We start from the raw sequence: 26774 nt of genomic DNA, 5'->3' as shown, positions 1-26774 counted from the left end.
CTTACAAAAAGTGGGATTTAGAAGTGAGTTAAAAAATAATTTTCTGTCTACAGGAAATCAGCATATTTCAATATATTAAAAAATTCTGAATATCAATTTAATGGAATCAAGGGATCTGTTTTGGCATTGTTTATAGAGTGAAGTTAGATATTAAGCAGTAAAGAAAATAAAACATTAGGACAAAAACTTCTTGGCTTGTTGGACTGAAGTAATATTTTCTTTCTGAAGAGTGTTGATATTGTGCAGTAATGTGGTATTACAGGGAAGGTAATATAAGGAGACTTGAGGATCAAGTGCTTTTGGTTTTTGTTCTCATCTCAGATTTGGACATCAAAATGCATTCCACATACTAGATCTGAAGATGTGATGAATCACATAATTTCTTTAGAAGACAGGTGCACTACATTATGGGAAATGCAGTCTGTTTCCAGTCTATAGTACTTTGGAGAAAGACAAACCTATCTCACTACATCTGCGATATGGTACCACATGGAAATGTGGCACACTGTTTAATTGACTCAGAGTAAAGTTTCAAGTGAGCTAAAAATTATACTGTTTTAACATGGGTTCAAAATAATATAAAATAAAGGTGTAATATTTTATTTCCAAAAACAATTTAGTGTAATTTTAAAGAAATGGTATTGGCAAGGCTGAACAATCTTTCCTACAGTTGTGAATGGGTTTGGTTTTTGGGTTTTTCTTGCTTTTGCTTTACCCAAGCTTTTCTGCTTTCCCTATGTTAAGTCCAAAGCTATTCTGCCAAAAATATTTTTCTAAAAAGTATATTTCTCAATTCAAACCACTGAGATTGGTGTGTAATATAGCATTTTAATAAATGTCAGAAAAATTTGTCATCCTACTGGAAGTTGATAACTGGGTTCACTCCTTGTGTGTTCTTCAATGGTTAGTCACTCTCTGCAACAATTTCCCAGTTAAAAAAATGGGAATTAGAACTGGGATAATAAAATATGGGATAAATAAAATAAAATAAAAATGGGAATCCCTTTCTCACAAATGTGTCATGAGGCAAACTCCATTAGTATTTTGTAGGCAATTCAGATGCACTCAACTATTTGTTTGGAACCTGCTGTATTTCTGGGTACAGTATTTGTGCAGTTAACCACAGAGTTTAGATGGAAATCACCTACAATTTACTACAGAACAGATAATAAATGAGATAGATAACAATCTTTGATGAATACTGATTCAGGTCATACCAAACCTATCAGGATATCAGGAAAAAATGTTGATGCTCCCACTTAAGTAGATCAGAGGCAATATTACTAAGGTCAAGGTGATAATACTTAAAACTGTTTCTCCCTGTAATGAACGTATAGAAAGGACACAGGAAAAGACAGGAGAGACAGGTAAAGATGGTTTAAGTGGTGGCACTTAAAGAATGGATGCCAGGCAGAAAGAGGTATCCTTTTTCAAGCCCATGGTTATATTTCTGACAACAACGTTTAGATGGACCTAGAAAAAAGAGAATTTGAAGAAGAGTTGGTTTGATGGGTTCTCCTTTCATAACTCTTAACAGCATAATCAGGCTGAGAAAACAATTAATCCTTAAGCAGACAGCACAGCTGGAAAGACTATGGCCATACCAGAACCCAGACATTGCAATAATCCTATTTAGACTGAGTAAACAAGAACAACAAAAGAAAGTGGGAGAAAAAAACACACAGTCATAAGTCAAGTCCGGCTAGATTGGACAGCCAATTAGAAATTCTAGGAGTTTACTTCCTGCCTTTATAAAGGCTAAGGCATTGATTAGTCTGGAAATGTTTTAATTTCTGAAACATTTAAAAAAAAAAAATATATAGGCTGTTTGAACAGCTGGCAGCCAAAGTCATGGCTTGGAGAGCAAGTGCAGACTTGGCTTCAGAAACAAGCAGAAGTTCTCCCTATGTTTTAACCCTGGAGCCCTTGCAATTTTGTTGTGGTAAGAAGAAGGAAAAAAAAAAGTGTCATATAAGAGGGATTCCATAAAGCAGGTAACTGGTTCTAGTGAAAACACAATATATTTCACTACTGGAGAAAAGAGGAAAGAGTCCTTCTTCCTTTAGGAATTGTGCAAACGTGACTCCAGTAAGCTGGTTTCTCAATTGCACTTATTTGTCTCTTGTGCTATTTTGTTTCCCTTGTGATAAATATTTCAAAGCTCAGATTTGCAAAAGGTTTTTCCCATCAACTTTAATTATTAAATCAAGTAAGTTAAATAATGAGTAAAGGAGAAAAGATAAACTTCATATAGAATAATCCTCACAGAAAATGCACATGGACATTTTCTGAGGCTAAGACTATGTGCATCTAATAAATACCTGTATTTTTATACATTTTTCTCCTTAAATTATGCATCAGCTGCCATAGTCTATAAGCATAAAGAAAACTTACTTCCTAAAATATTTATGACATGTCTAAAATATTAATAGCGACAGTAACAATTCAACTGAAAAATAAACATATTTACAGTATGCTCTTTGTTGTGATGCTGATCTGATTTAATTGAGACATTGCAGTTACTGAGAAATTACATGGTCCTCACATTATATTTCCTATACAGAACTTCTAGATACTGATTTTAAAGTATATTTAAAACTAATGGAAATGTTTTCATCCCACAATATCACATCCCACAGAAAGTATGAATGATTGAGCATGCTCAAAGATATTTGAATGAAATTGTTCTCCTTATATTTAGTGTTACTTCATGATCTTGCTGGAATAACCAAGTAAAGAAGTAATAAAATTATTGAGTTTGGTAAGCAGCACTAATACAAATATATATATATATATTAAAAAGTATGTGTGGTTTTGTGTGTGTCTATATATAAAAAATATGTGCCTATGTTATAAAATATTGAAGTGGATGTGAATATTAATTATTCTTTCTAATATAGTACAATTGTGAACATAACTGTTGAAAATACAAAGGAAACAAAAAGACCATAAGGCTACAGCAGGGAACAAAATTAATTATTGGTCATTAGACATCATTAGTCACTACACAAGAAAGCAAGGTATATCTCCATCTTCTTTTATGGAGCATGAGCTGTATGTATTGTTTAACAAATAGTCAGGGGATTTTTAGATCAAATTGTACAAAAATATACATAGAAACAAGTAGCAAATTACCAGGAAGTTCCCATAAATTTTTAAATGGATTAGAAAGGGATTCTGCAAATTCATGTAAAATTGGTCCATCTTTTTGACTGCTAAACACAATTGCATGTATAAAGCTATAAAACAGTATTCAGAAAGTCCATAAACTGCCTATTGCAAAGAGAATCTCCCCAGAGAAGAATCTGCCTGCATATGCCTATTTCCTTTATAATCCAAGTATCTCCTGTTGCCAAGCGGTATATTGGATAAGGAAGAAAATTTAGCCTGTCTCAGTATGGAAATTCTTTGGATGTTATTGGGAGAAAACAAGATTTAAGTATTTCTGCACTTTATTATATTTGTAAATCTGTCCCAGACTTAAGGTTGAGCATATGATTCACTTATTTGCTGATTTGGTGCTTTTGGATTTCATTCTGCAAATAATTTATTGCAGAACTCTAACAGGTTCCAGTGATCACAGCACAGACAGTTTATAGGAGCATACCCTTATTTTGCCCGGTTTTACCACTTCTGACAGGTGAACTTTCAGATCTTTGAACTAAGACATCGCTATTTAAAACTTTTGGGGTGAAATGCAAAGAGCAGTAAGACCACATCCAATTAAAAATTAATTCCCCAACAATGTTAACTTACAGGTCACTCATCTTTTTAAGAAGCCATAAATAATGTATTCATTACTAATTAGCTGCAACTACTTATCATCATATCTCCTATTTAATGAGCAACATGAGAGCAGTATGGTAATTTAAAACGATATGACTTGTCAAAAAAGAGTCAATTAAAGGAGTTCTCTTCAGAAGGCTCTAATAGAATTCAGGACAGGATTATGCCAGAAACAAATTGAACTTCCTGTCCTGTGGGCATTTTTGAGACTTCAAACTTCTTCTGTCCCAAACTGAAACAAAAAGAGTGAATCTGTTTTTTGCAAGAAAAGCAAAGGCAGGTCAGTTTGAATCAGTCTCTCTGTATATCCTTATTGCTTATATTTCAAGTATCTCCTGCAGTGTGCTGTCAGTAGATTGGATTACGAAGAACCTTTACTATAGCAATTCTTAGGTTGTTGGAAGACAAAATTGGTTTTTTTCTGAAGAGTTTTGAAGGGTGAAAGATACGCCCCATGGTCCCATGATGTGGCTCCTGGTGGCCTGGGGGCATGAACAGTGGAGAATGGCTTTGAACATGGCCATGGGCAGACTTCTGGCTTCTTCTAAGCATCTATGTGAAGCAGAAACTCCCTTGTTTTCCATATGAAAAGACAGCTCCAGGGGTGTATTAAAAACTTAAACCTAGCTAAGTTAAGGCCAGGATTCATCTCACATAATCTTAGCTAATTGGATTTGGTCAGATGTATTGACTGTAACAGGGATATGGGCAGCTAGCTCATACAGACACCTCTGCACTGCAGGTTTCTAACATAAGGCAAGATGACTCCTACCACAAAAGCCTTGAGCTATTCAGCATAAATATGTTTTTTATACCTCCCACTCCTTCAGGAGTGCAGATATGAGTACAACCTTTTATCTAGTTCCTCAAAACTTCTTACAAACTTTGTACTTATTTAAAAAATTAGGGCCACAATTTTCAGACACTGGAAATGTAGAGATTGCTTTTTTATATATACTCTTAAAAACTGGAAATTAAACACCTTACCAGTTAAAATAGTTGATCATGTCACCAAACTTAAGATTTCTAAAACAAAGCTCCTAATTTAAGCTAGAAGTTAAAATCCTATCCACATTCAATAGTAACAGAGAGACAACTCCAGAACCCAAGGCAGTTTGTTTGGAAACCTGATTTAGGATACCTACTGGAGAGACCCACCTTTCTGAAGGCATTAAGCTTGTACAAAACACGTATGTTTTGAACAGGGAAACTGAGCTGTTAACAAGAGAGTCCACCTATATAAGTCAGAATGCAGGAGTGGACAGTGAGAGAGAGCACAAACGTATAAAAAGATCATGGAATGCCAACATTACTTCTTTAGTCGTTACTTTTAAATTTTCATGGCAATTTAACATGGATTAGCTTAGATTCTCAAATGGTCTGACTGAAAAAACAATCCTCTCATCTTTAATGAAAGGATAAGTGTAGAGAATTTACAGTGCAAGACACAAGCTTAGAAGAGCAGAGGAATAGACTAGCTGTCTTTAGAAGGCCATTATTTTCATTATTTTACATTCACATTCTTTCTTTTGCTCAAGCAAAACATTTCACATCTGAAGCATATGATGATAAAGTATATCTTTGCACCATGAGCACTCAAAGTTGGACTTGGAAGAGATGAGACGGAAATCTCCTGAGTTTTAGGCCCTATTTATCTTCAGGTCTTCAGGTACTTGACTCTTTTTCAGTTCATGGTTAATTAATTGACTGTGAGTCTCTTAGCACAGCTTCACCTTAAACATATCTTGGTTCTAACACACCTCCAGAGTTTTTGCCTGGATAGACAGCTGTGCTCTCTCTTAGCCCATCTGCGGCATTTGTTAATGTCAAGGGGAGCTGTAAACCTGCAACCAGGAAAGAAAACACTATGAGGAGATATTTTAAAAGGTTTGAGGTTTAAAAGTTGCTTTTTTTTTCTCTGCACTGGAAAGATAATAATTTCATTAATCTGGAAGTAGTAGTATTCCCAGGACCAATAAAACAACATGTAATTATGAATGTTCTGAATGAATTTTCAAGACAATCAGATATCTATTTCTGGCAACGCTCAGGTTTGTGTATTTCTGACTTAAAATACTCTCTAAATATTAGTATGAAATTAAAGCAGGACCTTGATGTTTTTAAAATAACTCTGATAACATACAACTCTTCCAGGCTATTAACTGTCTTGGAATGTATCTTCTCAGATAAGTCAGTTCTCATCTGTAGCCCATGTTGTATTTGTCCCAGTTCCTTAGAGACAGTTCTATCATTAGGTACTGCATGCTTAATAATTTCATATAAGTTAAAAAAAGAAAAAGCAAACACACCTTTAAATAAAGCTCTTTAATTTTTTTTTTTTAAATACAAAAGGGCACATTAAATGATAAAACCACTTTAGAGTCCTACTGTTCTCAGAAGAAAATACAAAGAAGTTCAAAGTCACCATGCAGTGGCACAAATGCTAATTCTGAAAAGAAATAGTCATTAATTTATGTCATCAAAATAAGTGATGTTCTATAAATTCACAGTAATACCTGTACATCCCAATTCTTCTATCACCATAGGACAGATTTAAGATTGTTTTAAAGCATTAATATTAATTATTTACTTTTTAATCATAAGTTTTCAACCTTTTTCAATTTGTGCTCCCCTAATTTTTTTAAGGTGTTTATCATCATATAGTGGATTTTAGGTGTCACACAGTGGACTTCCTTTTATTACCTACTTCTTGCAGAGCTCTTCAGAGTAATCCACTAATTTCTAAAGATCATTAGGTGTTCATCAGCAGTGAAAATCACTGCTTTATATAACTGGATTTCGTTATCTTTAGCCTTAACTCTGACTTTCCTGTTTTGTCTGTTTCCTGGTTCATCTTACCTGTAAAGAGAATCCTGTGTGAAATTCTCTCCAGAAGAACATTTTTGTTCAGTGTCTGCCAAAGAAATTTTCATTTGTGAAAAATAATGTAGGTAGAAATGTCTATTAATCCTACAGTGCATTTTCCAGACATAGCTTATGCTCCAGATATCAGCAAGTTGAAGGTATGCATGCACAACACAGGCAATGAAAATGCCATAAGGAGTATAGAACTCAGCTCAAAATTTGAATGGAGAACTACTTAAAATGTTAGAAAAGGGAATAACTCCGCCTCCTACCACATTTATTTAACTTTTAAAGTTCAAAGTTTGAGATTGCAGTCTTTCAGGAAAGGTTAAAAGTTGCTACTTCTTATCTCTTCAGGTTTCTGGGTACCTGGCACCAGTTATATGTTAAGATCATTATTGGCACAAAGGATCTGATTCTGCAGTTGGATACAGGGGTAGTTAGTACATTGAAGAAATGTGACCAAAGTCTTTCTACTCCGAGACCTCTGAATAAAAAGCCTGGAGACCTATAAAATAATACCATTCCACAAAATGTATGGGGTTTTTTATTCCATTATGCTAAAAAAAAAAAAAAAAAAAAAGAAACTATGTCTTCTTTCAGCTGGTGGTGGTGGTGGATGAAGTTTCCAGGTAAATAAAACTTTAATGATAACAATGTGAGAGTGGCCATGAAGGCATGAAGGTCTTGTCAATGGTCTATTTTTTTTTTTTTTGTCCTGATTGTAAAGGGGCTAAAAATAGAAAACCATAAGCACAGAGCAAACATATTGACACCACTTAAAAGATTAAAAAATGCTTCATATGCTTAAAAAAACCCAAATCCAAACATTTCATCAAAATGTAAAAAAATCAGCATGTATAGATATGGTCAGGTTTTTAAACTTTCTCACAGTGATCTTCCTTTGCTTTCCTCAAATAAACATATTTTCAGACAATTCATCAATTTCTGATATGCTTTGATATCATCGAAATATGGCTCTACTGACATTTATTCAGGCAGCTCTAGAAGAAAAGCCATCTCAATAGCTCCATGCTATTGGATGAAGAGATGACACTGGAGAAGTTAAGTAACTTGTCCCCTGTCCCATTGCAAGACAGTGGCTGAGCTGACAACAGAGCTGCGAGTCTCTAAGATCTCATCCTGTGTCAGTCGGCTGGTTTTCTTCAGCACAACCCTTCTTCAGTAACTGTGAATACTTCACTATAACTCTAGTTGTTCATCTGAGTGTATTACCTAACCTTCAGTTCTTCCGCCAGTCATTTTTTCATGTTCTTCACAGTGTTGAAACAGTTTAAGTGATATATCACTCATGCCATTTTGTTACCTTTCAAACTCAGATTTATGATGCTCTTATCTACATGACATTAACAAGCATTTGATACAATATCCTGTTTTTACAGCTCTGTGCACAATTTGGTGTGTATCTCCACAGCATGGAAGTAGTACTGAACAGTTGAACTATATTTTCACTAGTTCACTGAAAAATTCCTCATGGGTTAGAGCCTTTCCATTGTGTGAACCTAATGCCCTTCTTAAAAAATCTGATTTCTAAATTTGTATCATAATGCCACTATGTGAGTTGTGTTCTCCTCTAGCACTTCTGTGTTAAAGGTTACTCTGCCTCTCCAAAGACTTTTTAAAGTTTGAAGCAAATTGCTGAATTATGATCTATCTTCAGAATCATACTGAAAAAAAAAAGAGGAAAAAGCTAAAATAACAACCATAACCATAATTGCCACCTTCCTTGTAACGAAAGTCACATTTGTCATGATTATACATAATGCCTTGTAAGTTGCTGACCCTTCATGATTCAATGTGGAGAACTGGGGATGGGGCTGACACAAAAAAGATAACAAAAAAGTTTTTGTTAGAGCATGAAATTATCTGGTCCACCTATTTCCATACTAGCAAGTGTACACAGTGTTGAATTTGTCCTCGGCAGTGATCTCAGGCACTGTCAAAACCTGATTATCTCATAGAGTATAGGGTTCATCATTGCTTTTGATTTTTCCCCAGAGAATTTTCAGAAAAACTCTGAGTCTATAATTGGAATAACTCAAAGGGGAAAAATAAAAACCGTCTGTCAAGAAATAAACATAGGGAAAGTGAGAAAAGAAGACCATCATAGGAGAAGGGAGTACGAAATGAACACACAATATGTTTGTGTTAGTGTATAAATGTATATGAATGTGTAGATCTATTTATCTATATTCTCAGTGGTACATGTGTGTAGCTTTACACTGCTACACATGCACACAAAAGTTTGTAACAAAGTTGAGAAAACAAAACCAGTGATACTAGATACTTTATTGTTCTTTTAAGGATGAACTGTTTTTCTGCAGAACACCGATTTTCTGTCTTTATCTGGGCTGCAATAATTCCCATTTCTGGCTCCTTATAATAACAATTTTGATACTAACATATTCCACTGGCAATTTATATCAATAGCAGACATCTTCAATAGCTCTCAAACTGCAAATGATTTTGATGGGGAAACATCTGTACATATTACTATTGTGATTGTAAAAGTCTCTGAAAACATTTTTCTCCCTGAGCCCTTTACTTTTTTATAATATTGGAATAAAACTAGCTTAGCTACGTTGAAAAAATGCTTAATCAGCATGTAGTATAATGTAGGTGTAGCATTATCTGCCCAACCAGAAGTGAAACCGGTTAGTTAGTTATCAAAATCCTATTAATATTCTCAAAATAGTCTTCGCTCTCCATTTTATGGCAACTTGTAGCACTGAATTAATTATGATTTTGAACCACCTCCATGTTTCACAACAGAAGTGGCTGGATTTAGTTTGTGGAAGAGAGGTAACTTATTTATGATGAGAGCAGTTGTTCCAAAAGTACAGGACTACTTTGGTTATGGTGGCTATTTAGTAAGTACTAAGAAAAAAGTGAATATTTGTAGATTTATAATGTGCTCTGAGTAATCTGAGACCCTCTAACCCAAAACAACTTTCTCCTTACTCTTAGATGTTCATCACTTCCCCAACATTAGTTTCAGATGTGACAATAATCATCACTCTTAACTCTTGTAGCAGCTCTGAGTTGCTTCCAAACATCCTCTTCATATCACCATTCTTAATTTAAAAGGAATTCAGTACCTCGTGTTTCCTCTACTTTTGTAGTCTCTGCTAAAGTGTTGAGCTACACAGTAGACCTCAGTTACTCAACACTCACAAAGAACAAATCCAAAATACCCACACTTTAGGCTTCCAGCAGAACAAAATGAAGAACCAGCAAATCATTATTCATTGAGCTGCACTATTTTCACCATCTGTAAACCCTATGAGCAGATTTTGAGATTGAATTATTCCCAGAGGCCAGACCACGATAAGATGATTAATGAAATTAATTGGATAATTAATGTCAGATTGGATATTAGGAAAAAGTTCTTCACTGAGAGGGTAGTCAAGCACTGGAACAAGCTCCCCAGGGAAGTGGTCGTGGCCCCAAGCCTGTTGGTGTTCAAGAAGCATTTGGGCAACGCTCTTAGATATATGGTTTAAATTTAAGTTGCCCTGTGTGGAGTCAGGAGTTGGACTCCATGATCCTCGTGGAGGAATAGCCTCAACTCAGGATATTCTATGATTCTATGATTAATGAAGTGTACTTTCCAAGCATTTCAATGCAGACATTTCTTTCCAAAGTTCAAAACAATTGTAAACCAGCACAGATTATGTGTTTTTGTAGACTGATCTTTCTGCTTAGAAAAACTTATTTATTCCTGCTCCAGTCTTCACAGTCCCATTGTCATGTTTTAGAAAAGCTTTTTTAGATCTGTAGAGAAAGATGTTCATGGATACTAAAATAAAGTGAATTTTGCAGTGAAATGCAAACCCAAAACATGCGTGGAAAGACTTTTTCTCACATGTCCAGTAATAGATTTGTCTTATTGAGGGGAATATGAACTATTTGATTGAATATCTGGACTAAAATTTGGTACCTACATGGTATACTGCTCAGAATCATAGTATAACTTCGGTTGGAAGGGACCTCTGGATATCAGTGAGTTTAATCTCTGCTCAAATCTGAACTTCAAAGTTAGATAAGGTTGCTTAGGGCCTCGCCCAATAAAGTTATGAAAATTTATGCAGATGGTGATTCAACCACTTTCCCAGGTAACCTGGCCCCAGCTGTAACAACTTTCTTCAGAATTTTTTTTTTCCCTTATACCCAAATAGAATCTCCCTTACTGCAGCTTTTTGCTGCGCACCTCTGGGAAAAGTCTGGTTCCACTTTTCTCAAATTCACTGTAGATAAAGGACAATGGCAATTAGAGCCTTTCCTTAGCCTTCTCTTCTCCAAGCTGAGAAAAAAACAGTATACTTGGCTTCCCCTTATATGTCATGTGCTTAAGTTCCCTAAATATCTTAGTGGCCTTCCACTGGACTCAATCCAGTGCTGGAAAGTCTAAAACAAGACTCTAAACTCCAGGTGCATCCTCAAAAGTGACTCGCATTAGACTGAGGATAATTCAGGAGCTAACTGCTGTTCTGCTTCATGTGGAAGTTAGAAGAGGAAAGCTGTTTTATTGCACTAAACACTATTGATATCAATAGATATTCTGATGTTCCTGGAAAGACATGGACTGCCAGCTGGCTAACATTTATTTAAATACTCTGTGGAAGTAATAAAGCTGACATTGCTACATGATTCTTTGTCTAAAGCAAAAAATATTCTAATTCTTTCTAGTGGATTCATACCGAATCCTGTCTCCAAAATTGCAATATATAAGATGTTATATCATCAACCCTTTGATAAAAAAATGCTATGAAAATGCTTCACAGATTTAAAATGTAATTTTTACCACCATGTTTCTAAGGTCAAGAGTAATTTCTCTGTAAATAAGCATGTCATCTCATCCACAGATAGCAGTCAGTTTAAATTATAGCTAGAGACAAAGATTATGAACATTGTCTCTGTGAAAATTGGTGCCTTATTTACTATTGATTGACTAGCATTCATATAAGTTATTACTATTCAACTAACTAAGCATTTGCTTAAAAGGAGATCTGCTATGAAGAACTCTTTCAAAGGAAAAGATAACAAACAACATTAGATAGAGAGGGTAATTCTGGGCTTAATTAAAAAATACTACTGAAAATGTTTGTTCTAAACCACACTGCCAACCTCAAAGAGATAATTATATACAAAAAATGCATACATATATAATTTCATATTTAATGTAATTACTTATATATGTGCCACAGTACACTTTATGGGGTCATTTAACTGCTAATTCCAAATTAACTCATCTGCATTGTTTTGTGAACATACATTTTTCAGATGTGATTCTTTCTTTTAGTTTTTCAGGTTTGTACAATAGATAGAACTTAATTTGCATTGTCTTTTATGAGAATTCAATTTTCCTGAGTTAGAGACTACTAACATAGCCTTTTTATTGCAATTTATCACATTTGATTTCATGTATCGTTTTGGTTTTGTGGGCTCTTGATATTGCTTTCAACTTAAATAAACCTATATTCTTAACGTATTGATATTAGGAAAGAGAGAGAGGAAAAAAGAATCACCTCACAATAGCAGAAAGTTGGCTAAAGGAACCAGTAATAACTTGTGTCTCTCAGCTCTACTCTGTCTACTGAATTAAATGCAGTAGGACATGATATTATTGTGACTGTACCTAGTGTTTTAGGGAATAATAGTGTGTGCATGAAATCTCTACATTTTAAAGGACAGTTTGATAAAATCAGAAGCAGGGCTATCTGTGATCTAAGGATTACCTTCACTTTACTGGAATTTGTGTTCCTTTTTTCTGAATACAATGAAGAAAAAAAAAAAAAAGAAAATTTTCCAATGAAAAATATCCACAGGAAACATAAAGCTTTGGACAAATCTCAGCTGAGATCCAACTACTTCTGTTCAGAAGCCACCAAGTTAAATTAAAGGAGTTGCAATGCATGTACTCCATAAAGCAACCTCTTTTAAACAAGACTCTCACTGAACTATCTGTCCCAAAGTTCACCACAGTCTCACTTCTAAGTTCATAGAAATGATTTAGCATGGCAGCCAGAGGTGTATAATGCATGATAACAGAAGTCAGCCCTTGGCTATAGGAGCAAAAGTTCACTTCTCAGGCTCCCTACAAGTCTTGTGGGATACCGGAGAGTAATTTGAGGACCAGAATACTCTAGTTTTCACTGTGATTAAGGTAATAAAATAAATTTCCAGTCTCACTTTTTAAAAATATTAGGTTTAAATTTAAAAATTAAATTTAAAAATATTGAATATATCATGTTCAAAAAATATGAAAACCCAATTTTTTTACGCAGTGTTTAAAAAACAGTTTTGACTAAAAATTTTTGGCCAACCTGCCTAGCATTAAGAAAAAAAATACAAACTAACCCCCAAACAAACAAAAATTCAACCTCAATACATTATTATGCAGTGTAGGACATCATTTTGATTCAAGAAGAATATATGTAAGACTCCTCAAAGTCAGCTGGAGTTTCATTCATCTATTATTTCTGAAAATCACAACCTAGACCTATGTCAGAAAACAGTAATGAGCCAAAACAAAACCTTGTATCCTCAGTTACCTTTCTCAACATGTGTATAGATTTTACAAGCATCTGAAAACATGAGAATAGAACAGCCATAATCCCATCCATGCATCCCAATATTCAGTGCTGAAGTGAAATGTAATTTCATTTTAAAACTTTGAAAGGGCTGCATTTCTACAAAAAATTTAGTGCATTTTTGAGCCCCTGTAAACATCCATAAGAAGTAGCAGGAGCAAGTTCCACAGCTTTAGATACAAGTAGAACAAAGATAGTAATTTCTCTCATCTGGTTTCAACTTCCCACCTCCACCTTTTATTTGATGCCCTTGTTGTTGTTTCAGAAAAGTCAGTGAACAATTGTTGTCTATTCCCTTTCTCCATGCCTCTCAATGGTACCTCTGTCATATCTCATGTTGTTTTTGCCTACATCATCCATATATCATATCTTTGCCAAGTCTCACGTCCTTTCCTCAGCTGAAAAGTTGCAATCTGTCTAGGTGAACTTCAAGTCAGACAAGTATTGAAAAACTATCACAGAACTTCATCTTTCGTATATTGCAAAGTTTTCTTTCTAGAAAATATACTCCACAAGAAGTATTCTGGTAATCTCAATAAAGATACACTTACAAAACCTAATCACCTCTCATGTTTACAACCTTGTTAATCCTTGATGTCCATAGTCTCTGTTGTGCTCACAAATTTCTCATCAGACAAAGAGGTGTTCTTCTATGAAGAGTGTAAGATTCCTCATATGATGTTTCAAGAGAGTAGCAATTCAGATTAAGGTCTGGGAAACTTTGATCTATCCCTGCTTGTGCTGGCTGAGTATGTTATTCTGTGTAGGAGTTGAGTGGGAATAAGTAATAAGGTGTGTGGCCATGGAGACTAGTGTTGTAATTCCACAGTCACCTTAAGGCAGCATGAGCCAATGGTATCCATGAAAAAAACATTCTTACTTTCCAAAAAACTCACCTAGGTCAGAACTAACACCTCCTTTTCCCTGATAAAAGTTATTGCTAACCTGGATTCCTGCATAGAGAAGCTATCTCTATGCAAAAGAGGGGACATAATTTGAAGAATTATCTGTGAATCTATTTATATATTCAACATTGGAATATGACTCTATAAAGTTCACGCATTTTGTTTACTTGTTTGCTTCTCACACAGGGCTACTTGCATGCTTCAGCATTTCCATGCAAATGCTTTGCTGGATGAATGGATGCCTCTTCAGGGAGTAAAAGGCCTCTTATATCACTTTCGTGTCTGGCTGCACAGCACAGTTAGGAAATCCAGATATTCTATGAAACATCAAACAGAAAGAATTAATTGTTACTACTAATTTTTATTCTGATAAGTATTGTTATTATTGTCACACTGAATACTAGAAAATATCCATAAAAACAAGTATTCTGAAATAGTTATTTCAAAATAAAAGAAAAAAAAAATTAAAAAGCCCACCACAAGACACATGCCAAGGAGTAAATTAAACTAGTTACTCAGATTGTTAGTTTGTCCTGCTAACGTTGAAAATCCATGACTAGTGATTTGATATGAAAATGAATTTGAAATTCAAGGTTGCATCTACAAACTCAGATGCAGATATGCAAAAAAGAGAGCGCATTGAATCCTGGCACCACAGAAGTCAATGGAAGTTCTGAAGTCAATGACAAAATTCTCCTGAATTTAACGAGTTCAATATTTTACATGCAGAAAAGCCAGGAGGCCATGAATTCTCATTTATATGCAGAAATCATGCCTCTCCGCAGTGCACTGGGAAGGAGTGGAAACATGAAGTGTCCCATTTTCTACTGATCTGGTAATTATGAAAGCTGGTAAACCCAAAATACTATCATGAGAGAATGGTGTAAAATTTGAGTGGATACTCTTTTAAATTCAGTATGCTAGAAAAGATACTGAAGAAGCTAATTTTGTACCATGGGCTAAGTAAATAAGTATCATACAAATCACCCGGAGTTTTTCCACTGTGTATATTTGGACTAGACAATAATGTGCCCCCTTATGTGTACTGAGATCACTGAAATAGTACACAAGTCCATGTCCTAGATATTACTCTAGCCAGAGTTAGTACAAACCATGTTGAAAACAAACCTGTAGCCACAAAGACCTCATGTGGATTTGAAAATCCATATTCAATACTTTTTGTCAATATTATTCTCTGCAGGAAAAAATAAGGACTGTGAAAAATAAAAATTGGTGTATAAACGAAAATGGGTTTTTTTGGGTCATAGTTAATTATAGTTTGTTTTGTTATAACTACTTCTTCATGAATATACATAAGCCTAAATATCCCATTATGGTTTAATTATACAACCATTAGAAGAAGAAAATTGCTAATGAAAGCAGCTATGAAAAATGTAAATCATTTACAAAACCACACATAATATACCACAGATATTTTCAAATATCATAGTAAAAAGATGACTCTCTGTGGATTTCAGTATTGCATTTAATAGCTTTTATACTTTATCAAACCTTTAATTATGTAGAATTATGAGGGAGCTGGAAATGGAAACCCATTTGTGTGCCATTTTAAATTATACATCGGGCTTATTACAGGATATGAGGTGGGCTCATTCCTTCACCTGAGCTGTTGCTTTACCATCTGGATTTTTTGTCATAAACCTCAAAAAAATTTCATTAAGGCATGACATTAACCTTCAACACAAGGTTTTCAGACTCTAGTCTTCTAACTTTGCAATATTGGCAAGCTACGCTATTGTCTTTAGATTTTTCCTGTCAGTAACATTTCATGTAATGACTGTTTGTCACCTGCAATAGATCAACTTGATCTTTTTTGCATGAACTGAGTAAAGCTATCTTTATAAAATAAGGAATGCATGCGAGGATAATACAAGCCCAGCAGGCTTTGCTACAAGACATATTCCCAAATTATTTATTCTGCCAAAAAAGGTAGGGTTTTGTTTGGTTTGGTTTGGGGTTTTTTGTTTTGTTTTGTTTTGTTTTGTTTTGTTTTTTATGGAGAAATCATTTATTTACTACCAGACTGAAGAATTTATAGATTATAGCAAACTTTTTGCAATGGTATTGAAAGTTATCAAAATGGTCAGGCAAAGACTTTTCTTATAATGTTTATATTGTAATTCCTTATTCCATGACGCAAAGTCTTGTCTGAGTTGAGAATTTGTCTTTCTTACAGCCTCCATGACCACTTATTGGTCAGACTGAGAAACCAAAGAAAGCCAACTTAATCCTGCAATTTGAATTACAGAAAATGTCCCTTTTGAAACACAGTTAAGCTGTATGTATTGAAGTTGCAACTGATAGTGACTTTACCTGCCTAAGTAGTTGGGCACATCCAATTGTCTATTTCCCACACTGTGTCTGTGTAAATCCAAAGCATGGGCAAAAGTTCAACAGCACTGGAAATTAGGGGTTAAACCCTTATGTGGTACTTGCATACATACTCTGGCTTCATGTAGAGGAAAAGTGTTGTATGTTTCAATGAGTTCCTTCATCTAGCTAACTGGTAGACCAGGATATCCAGGACCATGCAGGACCTACATTTGACTCTCAGTGTAGGCGTGATTTAAGAGTCCTTGGAGCAAAATCCAAGACCCAACCCTTCCAAGAGGAAAGTTTTGTTTCTCTGTGATCCTAAGGATCCTCCTAGTTACCAAGTGGAGGAAAAGCATAAAAAGTCTTCTTTACCTCAATAAAGCCGAGAGCTCAGTTTTATCTTACTTGTTAAAACAATGAACTTGGGGTTAGTCACACAGGTTGGACAGAGGTGGGATTAAAACTAAAGTTTCCTGTTTGCCAGAAGGGATTTGCAGATACCTACGAGAAAGAGAAGCATCTTCTCCAGCTGTGTTTCTGAGACACAGTGGCAACTCCCACTGCACGTGAACTTGAACGGGGGAGTGTTTCATAAGTATGTTCATAATGTCTAACAGGCCCTCCAGAGGTCATAAGCGGAGACTGGTTTTTGATTATGATTAGGATGGGTATGACCCAATCAGATAGACATTTTCTGGAGCTTTGTGCGAAGGTTTTAAGCACCTCATTGGTTTCATAGGTGAAAACTCAGTGTTTGTGGAACCAGGAAACATCTGAAAAGGGAATTTAAGAATCACAGTTCAGAGTCGTCCCAGGTCTTGGGAGGATTCTTCTGATCAGCTGAGGATGTCTATGTCTGAGCTGGTCACACTAGATTTGTTTTATGGTCAGTGGATGCATATAGTTATGATTCATCTATATACAGTTCTTTGTGTGAGCTAACTGGATAACTAATCTTCTTTACCTATGTGAATGTGTTCAGCACGGGAGGACTCTGGTCTGAATTATGCCTCTGTGTTGGGATCTAAAATATATAATAGTTGATTTTGAGAACTTCTGTTACCAGGGTTGGTAATAGAATTGCACAATGAGAAAGAACGGCTATTTTGAGTAACTTACAGGGGAAACTTCTATTTCACAAAAAGTGAAAGCAGAGGAAGAGTTATGTAAAAAAAAAGGTGTTTATTCTTGGCGCATTAGTGCAATAGGTCTGAAATATTTTCAGTGAGTACTGACTGCTTTTCAGTTAAGTACCACTCTGTAATGTCACTTTATTGGTCATGCCCTTTTTGCTGTGTCTCTCCATGAGTATTTGCATGTTCAAACCACAGCAGTTCATGGATATGTGAATTAATAATTCAGGAAAGCACATTTTATATCTGTGCACAAAAAGTTTTAGTGCACACATTTCTGGCTTTGTAACAGCAGGCATTAGAAGGTACATAAACTACTGCTTTTTTTTTTTTTTTTCCCCACAAATTAGAAAATTCTGTTTGTCCCAGGACATGAGTGAACTGAAAATCACTTCTCCTTTCTTTAGGGATTTTTAGGGTTACTGTATTTCACAGATATCCATTAGCAAAAGACAGTATAGTTTTCTCTTCATAGACAAGTGGGCACATAACAGCCTATGTATTTAAAACAAAACAAACAAATAAACAAAAAGAGTTAAAAAATGATGGGCTTCCCATGAAAGCACTCAGCAGACCCAAACTGAAAGATGACTCTGTTGTCTGATGACGTCTGTTGGTAAGAAATGAAAGTGCATGTTTAAATTCTGTGTTATGTCAAAAACAGCAAAAGAGGAAGGCAAGAAGTTATAATACTGTGACAGGAACCTTTGAGGTGGAGGGGTAGGAAAAGAAAACTGGGTAAGGACTACAAATAATTCTATGCTGTTTCATGAGTTGGAGGAAGAAAAAGCCATTTAAAGGAACAGAAAATTGAAGTTGAATAGGCATAAAGGCAAATATTATACTGATTTTAATTATGCTATAGCATAAAAAATGAAAACAGTTCACAATAAGTTGAGGAGCAGAGAAGATGACACAATGTTATGTCTGATTTTCTATTTTGCATATGCATACATATAAAATAAGCAATCAGCCAAGGCAAAAAAATTATTTTTCATTTCATAATGAAGCATAGTTGTTGTATGGATTTACTTGCTTCCTACATATTTTTGCTGATTAGCTAGTTGAAAACTTATAGCAATACTAATTTTCAATGGTCAGCTACAGTGAACAATAATCAATCCCCTTACAGGGGCCTGTAAAATGGGAACCAAGAACTAATCTGCCTATAAACACTGAATTACCCAGCTGCCTTTAAAGTATTCTCAATGATCACTACTCTAAAAACTAAGTGACTATTTTGAAGTGGCCTGAGCAACTGATTCCAGAGATCAAAAATGACATGATCTTGTTTAAAATCAGTCTTTTCCTCTTGTTTGGCCTTATTGGTGGCTCAGGAACACAATGTAAATATCAAATAAACTGTATTCATTGTACAAGATGTTTATTTGATATATTCCACATTTGTTTCCATCACCTCAATGAAAAGTGTGCTTACCTTCAAGATTATTTTAAGTTACATTAAAAGGGAAATTTTGTCATGAAACTCACAGTTTTTCATTCAAATGAATACCAAGGACCTATTTATTCCAATTTACCAATTAAATATTCCAATATTGCAATTAAATCACTAGCTTTTTTAGCATAAAGAACTGCTAGGAAATAAATGTGCTCATATACATGTGTATATATTTTTACATAAATTCCAAATATATCAAGTTCTTCCTCCTGTAGCATGCCTGCAAAAAACAAAACAAAACAAAACAAAGAAATATTAATTGTTAATCGAATGGAAATTCCAAATTACATCTTTTTTATCGTGAACAAAATTCTTGAAATAATTTCAGGATGAAGTGGGTTACATGTTTAAAACAGGATATAACATCACATTAGCTAAAGCATACAAAGATCACAAACAGCATTTACAGACTTACCTGGTGCATGGTGCAGAGGAAATTCATGCTTAGGCCTGTGGCATCTTACATCACAGCTGGATTTGATTTCCCATCCATATAGAAGTCCTACTTTGGCAAATGAGTTTTCTAAGCAGGCCAAATATCAGCTTTCACCTATTTCTGCTGGACTATCAGGACCATTGGCACTGGTCTTCTCCAATCTTCCATCTGGTCTCAAACGACTGCTTAAATTTTTGAATGCTTCTTGCAGTCTTAATTGTCTTTCACTTTTTCTGTACATGCTCCATCAACTTTAATTAGAATCTTAATAAGTGCATTTAGCTGTAAAGTTGTGCTGCAGTTTTATTCACATGCACAGTATTCAAACTCTTCAGAAAGGTTATATGAGTCTTCCCTCCCCCCTACACTTTTTTTTTTTTAGCATACTCCACTGGTTTGTCTCTGGTTTGTTTGAGCTCAGCTGATGGAGCGTGTGGCAATTCCACTAAGAGTGATTATGATTTTTTTTCTGTGTGGGTAGATCCATGGTAACAGGTAAAAACACTGAGGATGAGCTGTGGATTCATTTGTCTGGTCTTCTTTTAGTATTACATGCCTTTAACTGAAATTTCTTCTACAAGTACAAGGGTTATGTTATTCTCATAGCATATACAGACTGTCATCTGAGGTCTTCTGTTGGCTCTGATGGCAATATCTTCTTCCCACCAACTAGGACGTTGATCTCTTAGGTTACAAAATCAGTTTGAAACCATAACTCTCACCTTTTTGGCCAAAGGAGCTTTACTAAGACTATAGACCAGTGAAAAGCTCCTAGAGTACTCTTTAATCAATGATGTACTACATCACAGATGTCTTAATGACAGAATTTATCAATGGACTTCGTATACACTAATCAATTTTCTGATGAGGATCCTATTCTCATTATTATTTACAAAGCTGAAAGTAGAGATAGACCAAGCTAAGTTGCAACTGCTCTGCTTTTAAACCTGCTGCTGATATCTAATTATTCAAGCTCATTAGTATCCTGTTATACTAAAAGTCTTGCTATGGCCAAAATAGAGCACGTCATACATATGGAGCTATGAATTTATTGTTAGTTCAGTTAAAGTTTTAATAGTCTATCTAATCCAAATTATGTAATTACATACATAATTACAGGACAGCCTAATTAATAATACAGTTAAAATTGTTATACAAAGACCTTCTTCATCTATACTGCCCCTTTACTCTTGTGTTGTGCTCAGTTTTCTAATGTTGCTTGTACTTGTTATCATTACAAACTAAAGCTAAACCAAAACACAATTCCTCATTCATCACCTTATGGCTAGATAATTGTTACTGCAGAGAAACAACCCCAATTCAGAGCAAGCCAAGGTGAGCTCAGACAAGTTCTGAGACCCTGCATTGTCAGATCAATACAAAGCTTGACGTCTTTTACCACTAACAGTAAAAAATGTGTTTGTGTTTACTGGTCTATGATCCACATCAACTTTCTATTTTTATTCATGTCAGACTTACATAACAAGTCATCGCATACTTATCCCCTCCATTTTAGGGTGCTTGCCAGTTGAAATCTGCATTAATTTACAGCTAGCTGGGTTCAAACATGCTCCTACAAACACCAGAAGGTGAGGACAACTAACCACACATTTCTGAGCTCCTTGTACAGCTAACAAGATAAATATGTTCCTACGTCCCATTGGCTTCATATAGCCACAGACAACAGAACAACATACAATGATCCAGACCTTGTATGGAGACATATGTGACATCACTGCAAACATTGCCTACAGATACTTAGCGATGTTCAGTGTATATGTCACAGTGACATTGACTAAATTTAAACATCTCGAATAGGTCAGATGACTACTCTAAAAATGACTGTTTCTCTCACATGACAATATAGAGAACTGAATAGCTCAGCTGTAGACATCCACATTGTGGAGATGGGGCTTAAAATGTGATGAGTCCCTCACTAAACCTCTAATTCTAGCTTTCTTTTTGCTGGAGCTTATACTCTACTTTTGATTACAACTTAATATCCCTCAACAACATGCTGCTACAAAAAGAAACAGACGGCTGACTATAGGCAAACAAGTCAGTCCTTCTATTTCTTTGATTGCTGCCAAAAATCTTTCCATCTGTAAGGAAAAAAAAATTTTAAAAAACCCAAGCTTACCCAAAACACAGCAAAGATTTAGTGAAAAATCAAAGCAGAAGTCCATTTTATCCCATGCACAGCAAGTGAATATGCTGTTGTTGCTGGTTGTTTACAGAGCTGGATGTTTGCAATATTCATCCCTGGATGCAGTTTTAATTTTCCTGAGAGACAGCTGATTGTGCATGCACGCACACACATACACACAGAGACAGAACACCCATAAAATATTTTCATATTTTCCACCCATGGTATCATTTATCTTAATAGTTGTTAGTGCTGCAGTTTCCACTTTAACAGTAATCATGACACATTTGTTACTTGATTTATTTGAATAGCACTGTCAAACACTGCATAAACAATACTGTTCTGGGACCTGGCCAAAACTTCCAAATTGCATTTTAATATTTATGTGCCTTCAGACTCCATGAGAAAAAATACTGATGCTAGCTTGCAATTTGAACCGCTATAATATGAAAGCCAAAATAAGTATGCTTTTTCCTATAACTTGTGTAATCTATCATGATATTTCTCTAGCTGATCACAAGTAAAAAGAACATTAGTTTATATTTTTAACAACTGGCAATTACCGAAATAATATTTAGTTGGAATTAAAGGATGCTTGCAGCTTCCTGGATTGGCTTTCTAAATAGCTGCTGATCATCTATATGACTTCACAGCAATGAATATCACTGCTGATTCTTAAAAGCAACACGAACAGAGACAGCATGACTTTTGGAGGTTGTTTTCTGAAATGCGATACCTCTCTTTGAGTCTTTACTTTCTATTTTCCATTTAGCATCATCCATTAACTGCAAAATGTTCTTTATAACCATGAGCTGGTCATAAATTATCATTAGGACCACTCTGTTTATTAGTGGTACATTTTTGATTAGCTGTCTCTAAGGGAAACAATTTTTTTTGCAGCTAGTAAGTCCCACCATCAGAATTGCAATCACTGTAGGATATATGCTATAGCAGGGTTCTGGCTATTAGTTTCTTGCTGCTAATGACAAATGACAAGGATATTCACAGTGTTTTGTTCCTCTTTCCATTGCTCCATGAGAGTTCAGAAATCAGCCACTTAAACCACATCTTCATGTAGGTGAGGTTGGGCTTTTACTGGCTATATTTAAAAGCTTCTCTTTATCAGTGACCATCTGGATCTGCATGTGTTATGTTCTATTGTAAGTTCAATTATATATTGCTATGTCTACCATACCACTTAGTGTAGGTTGCTTTATATGACAAAACAGCACTAGTAATTACTCATTATCCTTTGGAATAATAATGATACTTATATGAAGAAAGTGTATAGGGCTTGGTACCATTGTCTCTTAGGCAAAATTGCCAGCTGTGAGATTTTGGAGTTGGTACAGAAATGGATCCTCTTCTCTGAAGCATGCCCTGCTCTCTCACTGGGGGCAGTGGGATGGACCCTGGCTGCCTTAATGGCCCAAGGAGCCCCTGAAGCCTCTGGTACCCTTCCTCCAGGGAGCCCCCAGTCCTTACTGCCCTCTGACAGCGATTTCCTTTCCTATTTTCAAAATCTTTATTTTCCTTAATATTTCACAGAATAGGAAACAGAGAACACATTTGTACTCTCCTCTCTCTTTTTCAAGTAGCTGTTGTGAAAATTGAGAATGCCAAGCAGTCCAGGGAAAGTCTAAGGAAAACACAGTCAGAGGAACATCATCGAGCTTGAGGAATAGGCAAATGGGAACATCATGAAATTCATTTAAAAAAGAGAAAAGTCTGGGACTGACATCATCTAATGCAGATTCACAGATTTGGAACTGAGTATCCATGGAACAACTTTGCAGAAGAAGGCTTGAAGGTCCTGGTTGAAAGGTTGACCATGTTGGCTGTGTGCCCCTGCTGTCATTAAGGCCAACTGCACTGTGGGCTACGTTAGCAAAAGCACAGCCAGTACTTACACAGAGGTGATTGTTTCTCTCTATTTACCACTGGCAAGTGTGCCTCTGGTGTACTGTGTCCACTTGGGCTGCCCCAGTACAGGAATGAAAGTGGCAAACTGGAATCAATCCATCAGATTGTCACGAGGATGGAAAGAGGAGTGGAGCATGTGGCATGCAAAGGGCAGCTGAGGGACCTGGGTTTCAGCATTGAAAAGCCTAAAGAGGAATCTAACTACTGTGTTTCAATATTGAGGATGTCCAGAGAAGGCAGATCCAGGCTCCTCTCAGCAGAGCAGAGCAGAGAAAGAAGAAGCAACAGCTGCGAGCTGCAATAAGGGGCACACTTACTGGATTTAGGAGCAAATTCTTCTCCGTGACAGCAGTTAAGAATGGGAACAAGTTGCCTAAAGTGATGTGAATTCTCCATCCACAGAGATTCTCAGAGTTCTACTAGGCAAGGCCCTGAGTAAATTCTCCAACTTGGGGTTAGCCCTTCTTGAGCAGCAGGTTGGATTAATGACCTCCTGTGGTCCCTTACAATAATTCAGATTTTACAATTGCAGCTATCATCAAGAGCACACATACTTAGTAGCAGAGGAAATTAATTAATTTGCTCAAAACCAGATGAATAACATGCAATGAATGGAAGGTCAAGGAATTAGGAACTGGGAGTAAACCAGAAAGCTAAATTATTTTCCAATGTAGTGAAACATTTGATCAAACACTTAGAGTCTACACCCCAAAGTGGAGCTACGTGTCTTACAGGTACATTAGTCAGAAAAGGAAGACAAAAGAAATTGTACCCCTACCTCCCCACCTCACCGCCCAATAAATGAGACAGGGGATTTGGTGACAGCTGACATGGAGAAGGCTGAGGTACTCAACTTTTTTGCCTCAGTTTTCAACGGCAATTCCTCTTCCTACATCTATAGAGTCCCTGAATCTCAATGCAGGGACTAGGGGAATGAAGTCCCTCCCACCATAGAAGAAGATCAGGTTCAAGGTCATCTGAAGAACCTGAATGAATACAAGTCCATGGGACTGGATGAGATGAATCCCAGTGTCCTGAAGGAACTGGCAGATGTAGTCGTTAATCCACTCTCCATCATATTTGAAAAGTCATGTCAGTCAGGTGAAGTCCTCAGTGACTAGAAAGTGGAATATCACAGCTGTTTTTGAAAAGGGTAAAAAGAAGCACCCTGGGAACTATCAAGCAGTCAGCCTTACCTCTGTGCCTGGTAAGATCATGGAACAGATCCTCCTGGAAGACATGTCAAGGCAAATGGATGACAGGGAGGTGATTAGAGACAACCAATGTGATTTCACAAATGTCAAATCGTGCCTGACTAACCTGGTGGCCTTCTGTGATGGAGTGACTGTGTTGGTGGAAGGCAAAAGCAACTGCTGTCATCTACTTTGACTGCTGTAAGGCCTTTGACACAATCCCCCATAAAATTCTTGCTCTAAATTGGAGACATATGGATTTGATGGATGGACTGTTAGATGTATAAGGAATTAGATGGATAGCTGCCTCCAAAGAGTTACAGTCAAAAGCTCAATGTCCAAATGGAGATCAGTAACAAGTGGTGTCCCTCAGAGGTCTGTATCAGGACCAGTACTGTTCAATATCTTTGTTAATGATGTAGTAGGATTGAGTGCACCTTCAGCAAGTTTGTGGATGACACCAAGCTGAGTGGTGCAGTTGTTACACTTGAGACACTGGAACAGGTTGCCCAGAGGAGCTGTGGATGCCCCATCCCTAGAAGTGTTCAAGGTCAGGTTGGATGGGGCTTTGAGCAACCTGATCTTGTGAAAGATGGACTAGGTGATCTTTGAAGGTCCCTTCTGACCCAAACCATTCTATGGTTGTATTCTGTGTCTTATGAAATACAAATGAGGTCATTTTGGTCTGCCAATACCACCCATTTCTAACTCTTCACTGCTTACTGCCTTGAAGGGGCTCACTCTGTTCAGTCCAGAAATCTTAGATCAGTTTCCTCTCATTGAATTTGTGTGATTGAGTAAAATGGGATTTCAGGAATCTATTCCACCGATTATTTGTCTGTTTCTGTATTCAGCTGGATTGAATACACAGGTGTCAGAGGGACTCCTGTCATTCAGATAGGGAAGTCAGTGAAAGCAACACTAAAGGTACATCTAATGTACATATGTATATATTTGTACTTTAACTTCTGCAGCTTTAGTGTTGCAGACCAGCTGATATATTATTCCAGTTGCTAATTTGTCATGAGAGGCATTATTAGCACTCTTGTCACCTTGAGTGCCTTACATAATCAGATTGCTCTCTGCTGGGACAAAATATCTTATATTCTGTGATATACAGCAATTATTATAATATAAAAATTCTCTCTACCTTTTGTGTTGTGGAAATGTTCATTTCATGCATTCTCTACCAGCTTCAGCTTATTTTCACAAGTTGTTAAACTGTTACTTGAGTGAAATGAAAACTCATTTATTCCCTTCCTACCTCCACTGAACCACACAAATTTGTGGAAGGAAAGTGAATCTATTTCTAAGGTTGCTGTTATTTGTGATTTTTATTGTGAATCTGACAATTAAAAGCCATAGCTTCTGGAATAATGTAATTATGCAGTTCAGAGAAAACCTCAAAAATGTGATCCTTTAGAGCTCAAGAAACCAGAAAACAAATTAAAAAAGAAAGACCACAATTTCCTTTTTAAGTTTCATGCATTTTTTACAGGGTCTGCCTCCTGACTGAAATAGCAGGTTTTCAGTTCTGTATCTCCTTTCTTCATAAGCTCCAATGACTGTGTCAAAACAATGTAGTCTATAAATCAGCGTAGAAATGCCACAGATCATGACAGAACCAGATTCAAGAACTAGCTATCAGGAGAATGAGCAGAGTATACATATGGCTAATCAAAGAGTATATACTATATAGAGTTAAGGACCAAAGTCCAAATAGGATATTCCATGGCTGCTATTTTTGGTCTAAACCTATTTCAAGAGAAAGAGACATTTGAGCCTGAATTATCTCTTAATAAATTACATAGGGAAAAATAAATTCTTGATGGTATTCTCTTAATAAAATTTTACGGAGTAGATCAGATGATTCATTCTCAGAATTGTTGGTTCTGCAGAAAAATCTCTGGAAAGCAATCCTTTCTCCAAAGCTCTAAGCATCTCACCTTGCAGTTGTGCCTAGCAGGGAAGGTGACA

The sequence above is a fragment of the Ciconia boyciana genome, chromosome 5, assembly GCF_034638445.1.
Source record: "Ciconia boyciana chromosome 5, ASM3463844v1, whole genome shotgun sequence".
NCBI lineage: Eukaryota > Metazoa > Chordata > Aves > Ciconiiformes > Ciconiidae > Ciconia > Ciconia boyciana.
Note: the sequence above shows the minus strand (reverse complement) of the source record.